The sequence below is a fragment of the Triticum aestivum genome, chromosome 4A (genome assembly GCF_018294505.1).
Source record: "Triticum aestivum cultivar Chinese Spring chromosome 4A, IWGSC CS RefSeq v2.1, whole genome shotgun sequence".
NCBI classification, from domain to species: Eukaryota; Viridiplantae; Streptophyta; class Magnoliopsida; order Poales; family Poaceae; genus Triticum; species Triticum aestivum.
The window spans coordinates 29,487,321-29,502,924 of record NC_057803.1 but is presented as its reverse complement, the minus strand read 5'-3'; positions in this window follow the sequence as shown (position 1 = coordinate 29,502,924).

The following is a 15,604-nucleotide window of genomic DNA, read 5'->3' as shown; positions in this document are numbered from 1 at the left end:
ACTCGGAGCGACGATCACCGCCATTGTGCCTACCTTGATCTCGGGGTTGAGTGCGTGGATTGCGGGCGGCCAACAGGGGCCGCCCCCGATTCCTAGCTTCACGGCCAGCAACTCGCATAATGCGATGGCGGGGCCATTGGTGCCTCCGGCGGAGGCGACATTGGTGTCTCCGACGCCGGCACGGGAGCTTAATGCACCCGGGTGTACGCCGGCCGGCACCTCTGCAGCAAGCGGCACCTCCGTCAACTGCACGCCCGCCGTTGGCGGTGCGTCGACATTAGCCGAGCTCGACGCCATCATCACGGTAACTAATTAAGCCTCTCTCGGCCGAGGACTTCATCTCCTTGCCTTTGACTGGGCATCCCTGACGCCCTACATGTTTTCGCAGGGCGCCGCCGACGTTCCGTGCACTCTCCTCCACTTCGTGAACAACGAGTTGGTCGATGTCGCCAAGGGCAAAATCGTTCAACCGGGCAACCCCTTGTTCCACGGTACCCATATGCCACCCAACTTGTTTAGGGTTCAACTGGTTCGGGTGCTGCCAGGCTGCGACGACTTATTACCTCCGATTCGACCCGTCGGGACCGACGATGATGACGTGATGACCCTCAGCGCCTGCCTGAGCTGGCCCCTGCTTTGGCCGAAGAGCCAGATTCGTTTGGGGGCGGGGGACACCACCCCAAAGACAACACCGCCAGTCGTGCCGGTGCCAAGTCGGCCCCATGGCAAGACCGCCGCAACGGTGCCGGACATCCCTATGCCACTGGATCCAAACATGCATATGGCACATGATCAGAACGACGACGACGACGACGATGATACATTTGGCAATGTCGATCAGTACTTTGCCGATCATGGGTACGATGGTGACTTCATGGGGCCTCCTTCTCCATAACCAAACCCAACAAAAGATGTGTGCGATCTAGCTGGTACCGCGGAGAAGCCAAGTTGCAACAGGCGCCGTCTGGCGTTCAGCTCTCAGGAGACGCCTCCAGCTGCCGACTTCATCGAGCCTCAGATAGGCGAGGTGCGAAATATTATCAGCCCCAACACACTCAAGAAGGCGGTCTGTGAGTAGAACTCGGTCCCATTACAGGAGAAGAAGAAGGCACGCAAAAGAAAGACTAAGAAGGGTGCGAGCCAGCCGGCACCGAGTACGATCCGTGCTCAGGACGGGCCACCTTCACCGCAGGATATCTCGAGGAGGGTGCATGTGGCGGGTAGGGCGATGCTACCGACAAATATGCTCAATGCTGCAACCGGTGCTATGCGGAGTCTGCATGACAGTGTTCTTTCTTTGGAGAAGCGGCGTCTCAGAGAGAAGGATGTGGCATACCCGGTTTTCGCGGCCAAGGTGCCAGAGGGCAAGGGCTTTGTGGATAACTCCATCGGGCGTACGATCGTCCTGCGTTTTGATGACATCCACGCTATGTTGAACCTTCATCCGCTGCACTACACCTTCGTTCGGCTATTTTCGCTGAGTATGGAGATGCGGATCATTCGCGACAAGACCCCGAACATCGTGATAGTCGACCCCTTCTACATGCGTGCCAAGATCTTGGGCAGCGCTGGGGACCGGCAAGTCGCGAGTTCTTACCTCGAAGGCGTCATTCTGGCAAACCAAGATAAGGATAACTTCCTCGTGCCTTACTTTCCCGAGTAAGTCCTCCCCTCAACCGGCCCGTAACATATGAATTCTTACATTTCGATCGTTTTTCTTTTAACATTCCGTGTTTTCTGCAGTGACACACGTTGCACGCTCATCCTCCTAAGCCCCAAATATTCCATGGCCACGTATTTTGACCCGGACCGTCAGTCGAACGTAGACTACACAAATGTCAAGAAGGTTCTTGATGATGTTCTCCCCGGCTACGCCAAATCTGGAGGCACCTTCACCAGGCCTATTCGTAAGTACGGCAAGCACGTGTTCTCCCACAATACGACGTTCTGCTGCGTCAAGCAGCCGCCTGGCGGTCAGAAGGGTGCCTACTACGCCATCCATCACATGCGGGCGATCGTACGGGACCATCATCAACTTCTGCTACCGAGTAAACTCAAAGATTGGGCAAAGAGCGTGTCGGCAATCCAGGACGCGGACCTCCGACAAGAATTCTTTCGCATCCAGTCGGAGTTTGCGGAAATCATCCATCAAGATGTCCTTCGTACCTCGGGGCAGTTCTACCTCAACAATCAACCGTCCAACAGTGACATCGACACAATGCTACAAATGCAGGCTGACAACGACCGTTATTTCATGACTCCCACGATAGACGGCGGCTTCATCCACGCTCCCGTCCCTTGACTCGAGTCGAAAGCAGTGATGCTGTGTCTAGTTCTGAAACATCGATTGGCTCATGTTGTAATTAAACTTTAATGAACTTGTAGTATGTCTCTTTGGTTTCGAGAGTCGTTCAACTTAGATGTAATCGATGCTATTAATGTCTTGTTTTTCTATTCCGATCGTTCTGTTGCATACTTATATATTGCTTATGTATTGTCTGTGAATTGGTACTAACGTTTCGTTTGGCTAGTGCATAGCGATGCCGACGTATGTTGTGTACAAGGGTAAGGTTCCCGGAGTCTACGATGACTGGGAGGAGTGTCGGAGACAGGTTCACCGATTCAGCGGTAACAGTTACAAAGGGTACACCACTAGGGCCGAGGCCGAATCTAGATACGCCCGCTATCTAGCGGGAGAGGGGAGGGAGCGTTGGAGGAACCGGATGAAGACGAGTTTCATCGTGATGATGCTCATCGTGATGACCGCAACTCTCTTCTATGTGATGGTAGTTTAGATGATCGATATCGACTTGTAATGTGAAGACAAACTCGCTACTCGCGGTCTCGAGACTTGTAGTATAATGTTCTATCTTTGTTCGGTCTTTTCAATTCGGAGACTAATATGATGAATTGTATTCGGAGACTAATATGATGAATGTATTCAAAGACTAATCTTCTATTGTATTCGATGAATCTGTTGTTGATGTGTGCTGTCTATATTTTGTCAAATTATACATTTTGTAACCTGTGCAAAAAACAGAAAATAAAAAATAAAAAAAAACCTAATATACATACTAATGGCACATCACATGACAGTGCGCCATTAGTATGACAAAGCATACTAATGGCGCATCACAGGAGAGTGCGCCATTAGTATGCCGCGGTCACTAATGGCGCATCCCGTTGTGGTGCGCCATTAGTATGCCAAAGCACCTGGGTATACATGGCCCCTGGGAGGCATACTAATGGCGCACCCTGGCCTATACTAATGGTGCACCAGTGGTGCGCCATTAGTATAACAGATACTAATGGCGCACCAGTGGTGCGCCATTAGTAAAAATTACTAATGGCATGCTAGTAATGGCGCACCACTGATGCGCCATTAATGTCCAAATTAGGTGCGCCATTAGTAGGGGTTTTTCTAGTAGTGCCACTACCAGCCCCGCACCGCCATCAAGTCACAAGCACTGGCCGACTTCCTCGTCGACTGGGTCGAGACCCAGTACCTACCTCCAGCGCCCGACTCCACCCATTGGTGGATGCATTTCGACGGCTCCAAGATGCGCACCGACTTAGGAGCCGACGTAGTCCTCACTCTCCTAAAGGCGGCAAGATCAAATACACACTGCAAATCCACTTTGCCGCCTCCAACAACGTCGGCGAGTATGAGGCGCTCATTCATGGGCTTCGGCTTGCCAAAGAACTTGGCATTCGCCGGATCCTGTGTTATGGCGACTCGGACTTAGTGGTCCAGCAGTCGTCTGGTGACTGGGACGCCAAAGATGCAAACATGGCGAGTTACCATTTCCTCGTGCAGCAACTCAGTGGATATTTCGAGGGGTGCGAGTTCCTCCACGTGCCAAGAAACGACAACGACCAAGCAGACGCCTTGGCACGAATCGGTTCTACCCGCCAAGAAATACCATCCGGCGTCACCCTTCAACGCCTCCTCAAGCCGTTTGTCAAGCCTTCACCAGAATCAGACTCCATCTTTGTGCCGGCTCCTCCCGAAGAAGTCGAATCCGACTCCAGAGGCCCGGCAGACGGTACGGGGATTTTGGCAGATGGCTCCAAAGCCGCCACAGTCGAGGCCGGCCTAGGGACTGCAGAACCCGACCTGGGGACTGCAGCGGCTGGCCCGAAGACTCCAGAACTCGGCCCAAGAGCTGCGCCAGTCGGCCCGGGGACTTCATTAATCCAGCAAGCAGTTGCTGACTCCAGCCTGCCGCCTCCCAGCCCAGCCGCCCTCCTCCAAGTCGCAGTTCTGGCGGTCGAAGAAATAGCAGCACCCTCATGGGCCCAGCCCATCCTCAAATTCCTGGTGAGCAAAGAGCTGCCGACTGATGAGACCTTAGCTCGGCAAGTACAACGCCAAGCGGCAGCCTACACCATAGTCAACAGAGAGCTGGTCAGGCGTAGTGTCCCTGGTGTCTACCAGCGCTGCGTAGAGACAGAGCAAGGCCAAGCAATTCTCAAAGACATCCATCAAGGCGAGTGCGGCCACCATGCGGCTTCAAGAGCACTCGTCGCTAAAGCTTTCCGACATGGTTTCTTTTGGCCAACGGCCTTAGAAGAGGCCAAGGAATTGGTCCAAAAATGCAAAGGGTGCCAGAAGTTCCGCTCCAAGCCACATCAGCCGGCTTCTGCACTCAAGACCATCCCCATTGCCTGGCCTTTCGCAGTTTGGGGCCTAGACATGGTGGGACTACTCAAGATGGCACGAGGTGGCTTAACTCACTTACTTGTCGCGGTGGACAAGTTCACCAAGTGGATAGAAGCGAAGCCAATCAAGAAACTGAATGGTCCGACTGCCGTGACTTTCATCTCCGACATCACAATTTGGTACGGCATACCACACAGCATCATCACCGACAACGGCACGAATTTTGCCAAAGGCGCCTTGGCCCATTTCTGTGCGACACAGGGCATCCGAATGGACCTAGCGTCTGTCGCCCATCCACAGTCAAACGGCCAGGTGGAGCGAGCAAACGGCCTCATCCTGTCCGGCATCAAGCCCTGATTGGTCGAGCCTCTGGAGCGCTTGGCTGGCTGATGGCTCGACGAGTTGCCAGCCGTCCTCTGGAGTCTGCGCACGACTCCAAACAAGTCAACCGGCTTCACGCCTTTCTTCCTCGTCTACGGTGCTGAAGCCGTCATCCCAACGGACATAGAGTTCAATTCCCCGTGAGTCACCATGTACACCGAGGAAGAAGCAGAAGAAGCACGACAAGACAGCGTCGACCTGCTGGAAGAGGGCCGGCTGTTGGCACTCAGCCGGTCTAGCATCTACCAGCAGAGCCTGCGTAGATACTACAACAGGAAGGTTAGGCCAAGATCTTTCCAGGAGGGCGACCTCGTGCTCCGACTAATCCAGCGAACAGCCGGCCAGCACAAGCTGTCAGCGCCTTGGGAAGGCCCCTTCATCATCAGCAAAGTACTCGGCAACGACTCCTACTACCTGATCAACGCTCAGAAGCCCCGAGCACGCAAGAGGGACGACTCCGGCAAAGAGATAGAGCGGCCATGGAATGCAAATCTCCTCCGAAAATTTTACAGTTAAACGCAGTATGTATCACGCTACCTTTTGTATTAAGAGTACCAAGACTTCGGGCCCCCCGAGAAGAACTCGAGGACTGCCCTCTTTTATCTATATGATAAGAAATATGCCTTCGAGTATATTACTCTTTGTTATGCCGCTTGGCACCGGGTTCGACTAGTCGGCCCGGGGACTTGCCATCCTGCGCTATGAAATGCTTCCTGCAGCCGCACAAGTAGTGTGTGGCGTCTAAGCCGTCTCCTGCCAGAAGCCGCAGCTCGCAGAGCGACTGTTTGTTGGGCAGGAGTAAGGAAGAATGGGCGTCCACATGAAAAATGGCTAAGGACTCAAAGCACAAACATAGCTTAAGGCCGGCTTCCAGCCTTTTTCGCAAACCGACTCTTGAATAGTCGGCTTGCCACCTTCTATCCGACTTGTTAAACAACACTAAAAACGGCTAAGTACTTGCCTTCCCAAAGTGACCAAGAATTTGATCCAGCAGCAGTCCGCAGAGTGGCTGTCCGACTGACAAAGACGGTAACTGAGGGGAGACAACAAAGGAAAAAGCCAAAAGAACAATGAGCAAGAAAAGATAGAAGTCGAATGAATATTTACATAACAAAGGCCCTTGGCCGAATCTTCCGAGCAGAATTTCAAAATACACCCCGCGGGTGGAATTGTGGGAATTAACAAGTTCTTCAAAGACTATTAGAACAGGTAAAACAAAGCCAAGGTGGCAGCCTAGGGGGCGGCAGACGGGTTTGGAGGATCGAAGGAGATGGCGGTGTTGGATGTTGGGGCGACCGGCTGGGCGGTCTCGGCTTGATCACCTCCGACGGCAGTCGGCTCGGGTGGGCACGGCTCGTTGCTGGAGGCGCGGTCGAGCTGAGGCTGGCTGTCCGCTCCGTCTTCCGGTGCCTCCGTATCGCTTCCGTCCTCCGCCTCGTCTTCCTCCTCGACGCTGGAGCCGATCACCTTCGCCAAGTCCTCGTCGTAGTCGGGGTTCAGCCCAAATCACTCCGGCGGTACCTCCCTGCCGTCTTCAGCCCGCTCAGGGACAAAGATGCTGGTGTCGGTGTACTCGGCGATCGTCGCCACACGCTTGACAAGGGCGTCTTCCGCGGCTGCCAGCTCTGGCTGGGCCTCTGACTGGAGTGTGGCCAGCCGGTCTAGGTCCAGCCCCGGATACCACACCTTGACGAATTCCAAGGCTCGGCGCGCTCCGGCCCGGGCCGAGGAACCTTTCCAGGCCTTAAGACGGCCAGCCGCGACCTCCAGCCAGTCGGCAGTCCGACTGGGGGTGTGCGGAGCCTACACGTCTGGCCACAGGGCGGCAATCGCTTGGGCATCAACACGTTGAAGCCGTCGCAACATCTGGTGGGCCGGCCACAGGCGAGCCCCAATGCTCAGAATATGCTCGTCAAGGGTCCGAGGGGCATCAGCGGCGATCTCCGCGCCATCCGCCCTCCGCTCCTCGTGGTCGGCCCCGATAGCTTTAATGGCGGCCTGCGAGTGGCCGGGGAAGAAGTCTGCCAAGACAGAAAGAATGAAGAACAAGTCAAAAAACCAGGAGTTGGCTCGACCTATAGTCGGCGGCTCGAACAAGGAAAGCAAAGAAGCTCACCGGCGACGAGGTCCTCGATCTCGTGGAAGCCGGAGGCCAGCATTGCCTCCTTGTCAGTCCAGGAGGAGCGCTCGCTCGCGAACTCGGCCAGGAGGGGGGCCTCCGCCTCTTCCGCCTCCTTCTATGTCTTCTTAAGCTGCTCTTTCTGCTCTGCCAATTTTGCGGCCAGAAGATCGCGCTCTGCGGCGAGCTTGCTGCACTCCTCCCCCTTGGCGCGCAACACGGAGTTGGCTTCGCTCAGCTGCTGTTGAAGAATGGTGTTGGCCTCTGAAGAGAAAGAAGAAAGAGGGCGTTAAGTCATCAACGAAGAAGGTCACCGGGGAGATCCGGCCCGACTGCTCAGCAGTCGGCCCGAATCTCGGGGACTACAGCCCGCGGGTGCGCCAGCGCGCCCCCGCAGATAAGAAAAAGGACTCACTCTGGCTCTCCGACAAGTCGGCGGTCCGCTTGCCCAGCTCTTCAACGTTGCGGTTGAAGGCAGTGACGCGGACGTTGTGATAGTCCTGCAACAAGTATTTCAGAACAAAGGTTAGTACACGGAACTCACCAATTGGAGTTCTGGGCCGCCTGCTCAGCAGCCGGCCCAAAACTAAGGGACTACACCCAATGGGTGCGCTGGCGCGCCCCCACAGAGAGGAACAAGAAAACAGGGACAAAGGAGAAAGCTTACCCGAATGGCTGCCCGCGACGCCAGGTGCGCCTTGGTGCAGTTTTGGATGGCATCGCTCTCAGCTCACAGCTTCGTTTGGACATCCAGAAGTGCCTGATTCAGGGGGCCCGTGCCGCCTCCTCGCACCCACCCAATGGGCGCGGCGCTCGTCGCTTCGGCGTCTGGAATCGTCGAGCTGGCGATGCCGGTCTCCAAGGGGCGTGGCGCCAAAGTCGCCTTCTCAAGACGGCGGCGCGTTGGTGAGCCGACTTGAAGGAGTAGCCTTGCCACGGCCTCGTCTTCAGTCGGCGGCAAGGGCGGATCCGCCGGCTATTTGCCTTGCGCGCTCCTAGACGGCGGCGGGGCGGCTATGGCAGTGCGACCGCGTCCGGCATGGGGGCGTCACCGCCGCCTCTCTCCACGATCGGGAACTCGCCGCCGGCTTCCCCTGACTGCCCCGTGAACTCCGGGGGCGGCGGCGCAGAGTTCAGAGGGGTGACGAACACCGCCGACCGCCGGGGCGCGACTTCCTTAGCTGGCCGCTTTGCCGCAGCGGCGGCCTCGGCCGCCTCCAGCTTCTTCAGGGCGGAGGCCTCCGCCTTCTCGGCCTCCGCTTTCTCCCGGCGGGCGGCCTCGTCCTCCTCGCGCTTCTCCTGCGCGTTCCGCTTTGTCGCCTCCCGAAGGTCGGCGGCGGGGTCAATCCGCTGAGTGGTGGCAGACGTCTCCACCGACCCCATAACTGAGGTGGCGGCAACCCTCTCAAGAGTGAGGGGAGCCCTGAGGCAAGAAAAGCATATGAAAAACTCAGACAAGATCAACAAAGAGAAAATAAAGATAAGGGACGGAGGCGCTTACGCAGAGACCAGCGGTGGCTTCTTCACTTCCTTGCGAAAGCGGTTGGCTTTCGCGACGGCCTCTTCCCGCTTGGTCGCGGCGGCCGCTCCCTTGAACTTCTTCGACCGGCCACCAAGCACACTCGGCCCGGCCCGGCGCTTCTTCGCACCGCCTTGAGCATCCAAGCCGGCGGAGGAACTCGCGCTTGGCTGGCCGGCCTTTGGCTGGCGACGCGGGGCGACTTCACCCTCGGCCTCGTTGTCAGGCCAGTCGGCGAAAGTGGCCCAAGGCCTGGAGCCGCCTACTTCTCCTCCTCCCTCGGCGTCGGCTTCCATGGCCGCCGCCCCCAAGTCAGGATCGTCGACGTCGCTCTCCGCCCGATCGCGGACAAACTGACAAGCCGGCCCCGCGGTGCCGGCCGAAGGAGGGACGAGAGGGTTCTGATTTAAAAGAAAAACGGTCATACTTGACAAGTCGGACTCGGCAACAAAAGAAACAGAAGAAGAAGGAAGACGACTTACAATAGGCGGGGGGTTGGAGCGCGAATACGGCTCCTTGCCGAACCGCCAGTCCACCGAGAGACCGCAGTTCGCGATGTAGTTCACCGTGTTCGCCACCTCCGCATGAGGCATGTCCTTGGAGCACATCCGACTCGGGTCCCGATGACCGCTCATCTGGCAGATCAGGTGAGGTCGGCCTTAGAGTGGGAGGACTCGGCGCGCCACGAAGGCGGCCAGCAAGTCGGCCCCGGTCAAGCCCTCCGACTGCGTCAGCACTCGGAGTCGCGCGACGGCGGCGGCACCAGCGAGAAACAGCATCTTGGCTCCGTGTGACCAGCTGGGGAGCCTTCCAATCGGCGCGCCGGCTTCGTAAGCCGGCAGGTTAACCCAGTCGCCTTCTGGGGTGACGTTCTTCACATAAAAATAGGACCGCTGCCACATCTTCACCGACTTAATCAATGCGATGGTGGGAAACGGATTGTCGGCCACTGATCTCCGCATCGCGATGAATGCACCGCACTGGGCCGGCACGCCGGCGACGTGTGTGCCAAGCTTGGACTGGAAGAACTCACCCTAGAGCTCGATGGTGGGGAGAACGCCGAGGAAGCCTTCGCACAGGGTGGCGAAGGCAGCCAGCAGGACCACCGTGTTCAGAGTAAGGTGGTGCGGCTGGAGCCCGTGGAACTCCAAGAAGGAGCGGAAGAAGCCGCTCGCTGGCAGCCCCAGGCCACGCATAAGGTGCGAGCGGAATATGACCCGCTCGCCCTCCTCCGGCGCCGGTGATATTTCTCCCTCCGGCGCGAGGCGGACCCGCACTAAGTCGCTACCGGGCAGCCGTGTCTGGCGGAGGATCTCGATGTCGTCGTCGTCAACCTCGAAGCCATCCCACACTCCGGAGCGTACAGCAGGAGGCGCGGCGGCGGAGGAAGAGCTCATCGCTGCGGGCGCGGCGTGGTTCGGAGCAGCAGCGGCGAGAGGAAGAAGAAGCAAGAAGGAGCGAAAGGGAGTGGGGAGAATGGGCGCGCGTACTTCGCCGCCCCCCTCCCCCCGCCTACTTGTAGGCTCGTGGGCTGAGAAGCCGAGGGGGCGGTCGTGGGATTAACTGCGCTCGGGACCCCACAACCCCCACGATTGACCACACGAAGTTACCACGTGCAATAACCGTGCAGGAACCCCAACCGTCCGCACGGCCACAACGGATCCGTTCGCATGCTGAGGTGCAGTAGTGGCGGGCCCTGCCTGTAGGCCTATCCCTTCACGCGCGTGGGTGAGCAGACTAGCTCAGCCACGTAGCGCCTCGCGACGGGTCCACCACGGGCGGCAACCCGAAAGCTTATCAGGCACGCCGCCTGAACTCCGCCGCAACATTCAAACTTTTCTAGGGGCAAGTTGGCCTTGAGCAAGTCCGACTCCAACTAGTCGGCTTGACAGAGGACGGCTAGCGAGGCCCAGATCCAACCACTGGAGAGAAGAAACTGTTGAGGCTCCTCGACATGTCGCCCTCAGAGCCTCACCAGCTTCGGGGACTACTATCGGAGTAATGGGCCACGGGTAGGCTAACCCAGGCCCAGAACCTTTCAAGACATTAAGGCAGACTGCGCCCTTCGAGACCCCAGAACGAAGAGCTGCCTTCTGAGAGTCGGCGGCGAGGCGGCCGACTGCCAACTCGCGGCCGAGTCCCAGGGATGACTTCAGGATGAGCCGACTCCTGACTGGCGACTTCCAGAGAAGCCGGCCTTGGAGAGTCGGCCTGCGACGCCAACAACCCACATGCCCTCATAAAGAGGGACGGGACGGGGAGTGGCCATAGTAAGGTCCACTCCCACCCCTTTTCCAAGGGCAGGCGTGACTACAGTACGCCGTACCCGCAGAGATCTCCGTGCGGCGTGACACTATTGCCATGCCGGCCCTGACGTCAGCCCCAGAGGGCGGAGTCCTGTGCCCACGACAGCCTGCCGGTACAACCCAGGGATGATGGGTCCCACCAGTCGGCGGGCGTACGAAAGACGGCGAGAGCGCCACCAGTCGGCCCGGATGGGAGTCGGCCACCAGGAGTCGGCCGGCCCCTCCCACGGGCCCCACGCACCATTAATCAGACATGACAGGTAGTGGCCACAGTGATCGCCCGCCAGACAGCGGAGCTGTCGCCACGACCTCATGACCGAGCCTACATCATTAGAGGCACGGCTACAGTAATCTACGACCGGCAAGACCCGCCCGCGGCGGACGCGGCCTGTCGGCTCCGTACCGAGCCAGTCGGCGGGCCCCAGGAGTCGGCGGATAAGACGGCGGCCAGAGAGACTGACGGCTGGGCCCGTGCCCAGCCGGATTACTATTGTACCCCTGGGGATAGGCCTATATAAACCCCCTAGGGCATCCATGCAAAGGGTTGGAATCCATTAGCACTAGACCAGATTATATAGGAAGGAGAGAGCTAGCCTTGCCTTCTCCTACCTCCAGGAAACAGCTCAAGGAGCAACCGTGTAAACACTTTGCCATAGTGATCATGCAGAGACCCCGCAGAGCAGCAGTAGGGGTATTATCTTCCCGGAGAGCCCCGAAGCTGGGTAAGATTCGCCGGCGTGCATGCCTTCGCCTTATCACGTTTCCAGGCACCGGCGACGTTTTACTCGCCCCCACTATGATAAGCCATCCTTTGGCATATGTCGCACCCAACCCCCGACAATCTTCATAGTGCAAAGTAACATAGTACTAGTGTCATAGATGGCTTCATTTATTAGCTTGTAGACTCATCTTGTATTGGGAAGCGTTATGTTACAGTAACATATTATATTACTACTTCTCATTAGCTACTTACCACATAAACAAAATATTTTGGAGTGCGCTATGTTACTAGCTAAGTTACTCCCACTATGACTAGCCTAAGTCATCTTAGGTTGTGCACCGCAACCAAGGTGGAGAGGAAAACGAGAGAACTTAATGTTTATTTGCTAATTAATACCATTGCATGCAACGAACTAACCACTGCATGTCATGTTTGGTAGTCTTAAATCATTAAAAGCATACACGCCCCACATCTCTTATTGGTTGATTCCTTTATTTATGTCAAAAAACAAGAGACAACGTGAGAGTTAATGCACCACGCCTATGTATTTTGAGACTATTTGATTTTCGTAAGGTGACTTACACACCTAGACGGAGGGAGTACATTTGAGTCACACATTCGTGTTCTATTGAGGTTCAGGTCACAAGCGGTGGATCTCCTTGGTTCAGTCCAGGTTCAGGAAACGAGGTGGTCACCTTCATAGTACTAAACATATAGCTTATCTAACATAATAAACATAGTCTCACTATAGCAACATATTACAAGTAAAACAAAAGAAACAAGATGGTCACAGCAAACGTTTGGTTGAGAGGGTAGCAGAGAAGCTCATTATTATTGCATGCCATCCATGGCGATCTAAAGTCTACTCCAAGATGGACAGAATAGTGATGAGGTACTAATTGATGCTCGGCAAACATATTATCGCATCTCAACTGGTGTGTGTGTGTGCGCGCGCGTGCGCGCGTGCGTGAGAGAGAGAGAGAGCAAAACTCTGCTGCACTGCCCCTCGTGATGAACCATTGATGAACCACTAATTAATATGTTAATACCGCACACATTGCTATGAAATTAGAATATTCTCGTGAAGTCGCCATATATTAACAGTAGCAGACCTAAAAGTAAATGGAGGCTGGTTACATTTTTAAAATTAGTGAGGTACAATGTCGACATTGGGAATGTTTTATCCACCTCTATATGTATTGAACTAACTATTATCTATAACGATCCTATAGATCCTCAAAGGAGCGTAGATGAGCAATGCAGGAGAAGGTCGACGTATAAGGCTGGCCGTAATGAGAGTATCATAGTTAGTATCTTACATGTCAACTAGAAAATTTTGATGAGTTGGCATAAAATTAAATGAAGAAAAAGAGGATTGAATATCATGATACCGTATCTTAACAAATAATATGCTACTATATGTCATACATGACAATACAAAAGGTCACCTAAGATGCTAATGCATGGACGGGAACTTATGGCTCTCGGGTGTAATTACACCCAACTTTCAAAAGAAAAATAGTAATTTGTAAGAAAGTTATAGATGTCTGAAAATTTTTGCGAACAAAGTAGATTTATTGTTGCATTCGTATAAAATCTTTCACGAAGAAATGACTTTCATGTTGTCACTAGATACGAGGTACTGTTCATGCTATATTCTCTGACAGTTTGTCATTTTTGTCAAAAATTTATCGAAAAATATTTCGTTACAGAATATTTTTGTACGACAGAAACGAGAGCTCAAGTTTGCTGGGAACAAGTTTTGGAACATTTTTTATTTTTATTTTTTTAAATAAAATCAGTTATCAGGTATAATTACCGCCATGTTCCAACGGGTATTTTCCCTAATACATGATACTCTGCATTACGGTGATAATATCATATACTAGTACATATGCATGAGACCTCTTCTAATGCAAAGGTGCTTAGATGAGGTGCTAAGTACATTAAATACCTTAGCAACTCAACTCTCCAATGCATAGGTGCTCAACTTGTTGTTGCTAAGCATATTTTATTTAATGAGTTAGCACCTAACGTCTTTTATGCATTGGTCAAATTGTTTCATTTAAGTGGTTTGCCTAGGTTCTCGTGCTTGGCATTGGTTCTTTCTGGGGTTACCAAAAGGCTCTTTCCCCTTCTTAAATATTGTGTCATGTCATTTTTTTCGCTTATGTGACATGCTTAGCACCTATCCACGGTGAAGCACCGGGAAAGGCCTGATGCCATGATATTTATGATAATACACACTACGGGCAGCCTGCTGGGGATCCGGCTTGCCTGCTCCCTCCCCATGCTCCCATCTGTGCTCCCACTTCATCCTACGGTTGTCTTTTTCTCTCTTTTTTTTCTAATCTAATCATCCCCCTGATTTTAAGGGGGTGGGGCCGGGTCTTATTTTGTTTCAATCAAATCAAGTCACGTACGCGGGAGCATAGATGGGCACACGCCGGAAAAGCAGGCAAGTCTCGTCCGCCTAGTGGAGTAGCAAATATATGATGCTCCCGATCCCCACCCGACATTAAAGCCCTGTCACTAGGGTGCCATTAATTTGCAGGAAAGGACGAGAACGAGTATTTAATATTTGCCTGATCGTAATGTTGCACGATGGATAAACAGCACCTGGAGCGACCACGAGGGCGTTTACCAAGTAGGAGCAACCAGTGCACAAAACAAACCTGATAAAGATCACGGATTCAAAACATATTTTCATTACAAGAAACACTTGACCGGTTGTCCATGAGAATTGCTACTCTCAGTACAATTGCATAATTTGGATTCTTTAATCTGCATGCATGATTCATGCATACTTAAGAATAACCCCATGCATTATTGATCATTTGATAGAGTACGTACATCAGACTGCATGCATCATGCGATCCAGCCCGGCCAGCCAGTCCTATATATACACGTAGCATCATCTATTTTACGATCGATCGATACACTTGGCAGAGAGCGAGATAGCTAGATCGGCTATCTCACTTCTCTGGTCTGGTCTCTGGTGTGGTGATGATCGATCGAGCATCACGTCCATTTACGTCCGTACGCCGCATGGGCCACCTCATCGATACCTTCTCTTTTTTTTTCAGCAAAAGTTGTATCAGCCAGTGGTTTTAATTGCACGCTGCCAACCGCGGTGGGCGTCTCCTTCATTATCTTTGTCTATTTATTTCATTGTCGCTCCACATTTAGCACCTGCCATCTTTTCTACTCCGTGTTCTATTCAGGTTCAGGTCACAAGCCGTAGATCTCCTTGGTTCTGTCCAGGTTTTGGAAATGAGGTGGTCACCTTGGTACTAAACATAACTTATCTAACATATTAAACATAGTATATCAACCATATTGCAAGTAAAACAAAAGAAACAAGATGGTCACAACATACGTTTGGATGAGAAGGTTATTGAAATATATTGCCCACCTCCCTCCATGAGTTCAGACTTTTGGATGAGTTGACTGGAACATGAATTCAATATGATATTAGAGCCAAGAGGTCTTGAGTTCAAGACCCTGCGAACATAGTATTAAATAAAAAAACGATTATGCGGCCTACATAGATCCCACGTTTAAGGACTAAATAAGCCTAAACGTGAGGGGTGTGTTGAAATATATTGCTCACCCCCCTCCATCAGTTCAAACTTTTGAATGAGTTAGCTGGAACATGATTAAATTCAATAAAGGTAACATTGGATGCCATCCATGGCGGTCTAGAGTCTAGACAAGATACAAAGAATAGTGATCGAGGTAATAATTGCTGCTCGGCAAACATATGATCACCTCTCGATTGATGTACGTGTGTGTGTGAGAGAGAGAGAGAGAGTGAGAGAAGCTTTGGTACACATACGTAAAGATTTCTACGTAACCTAGGCTGATTTGGTTGGAAGGGAAAAAAATGCCCAGG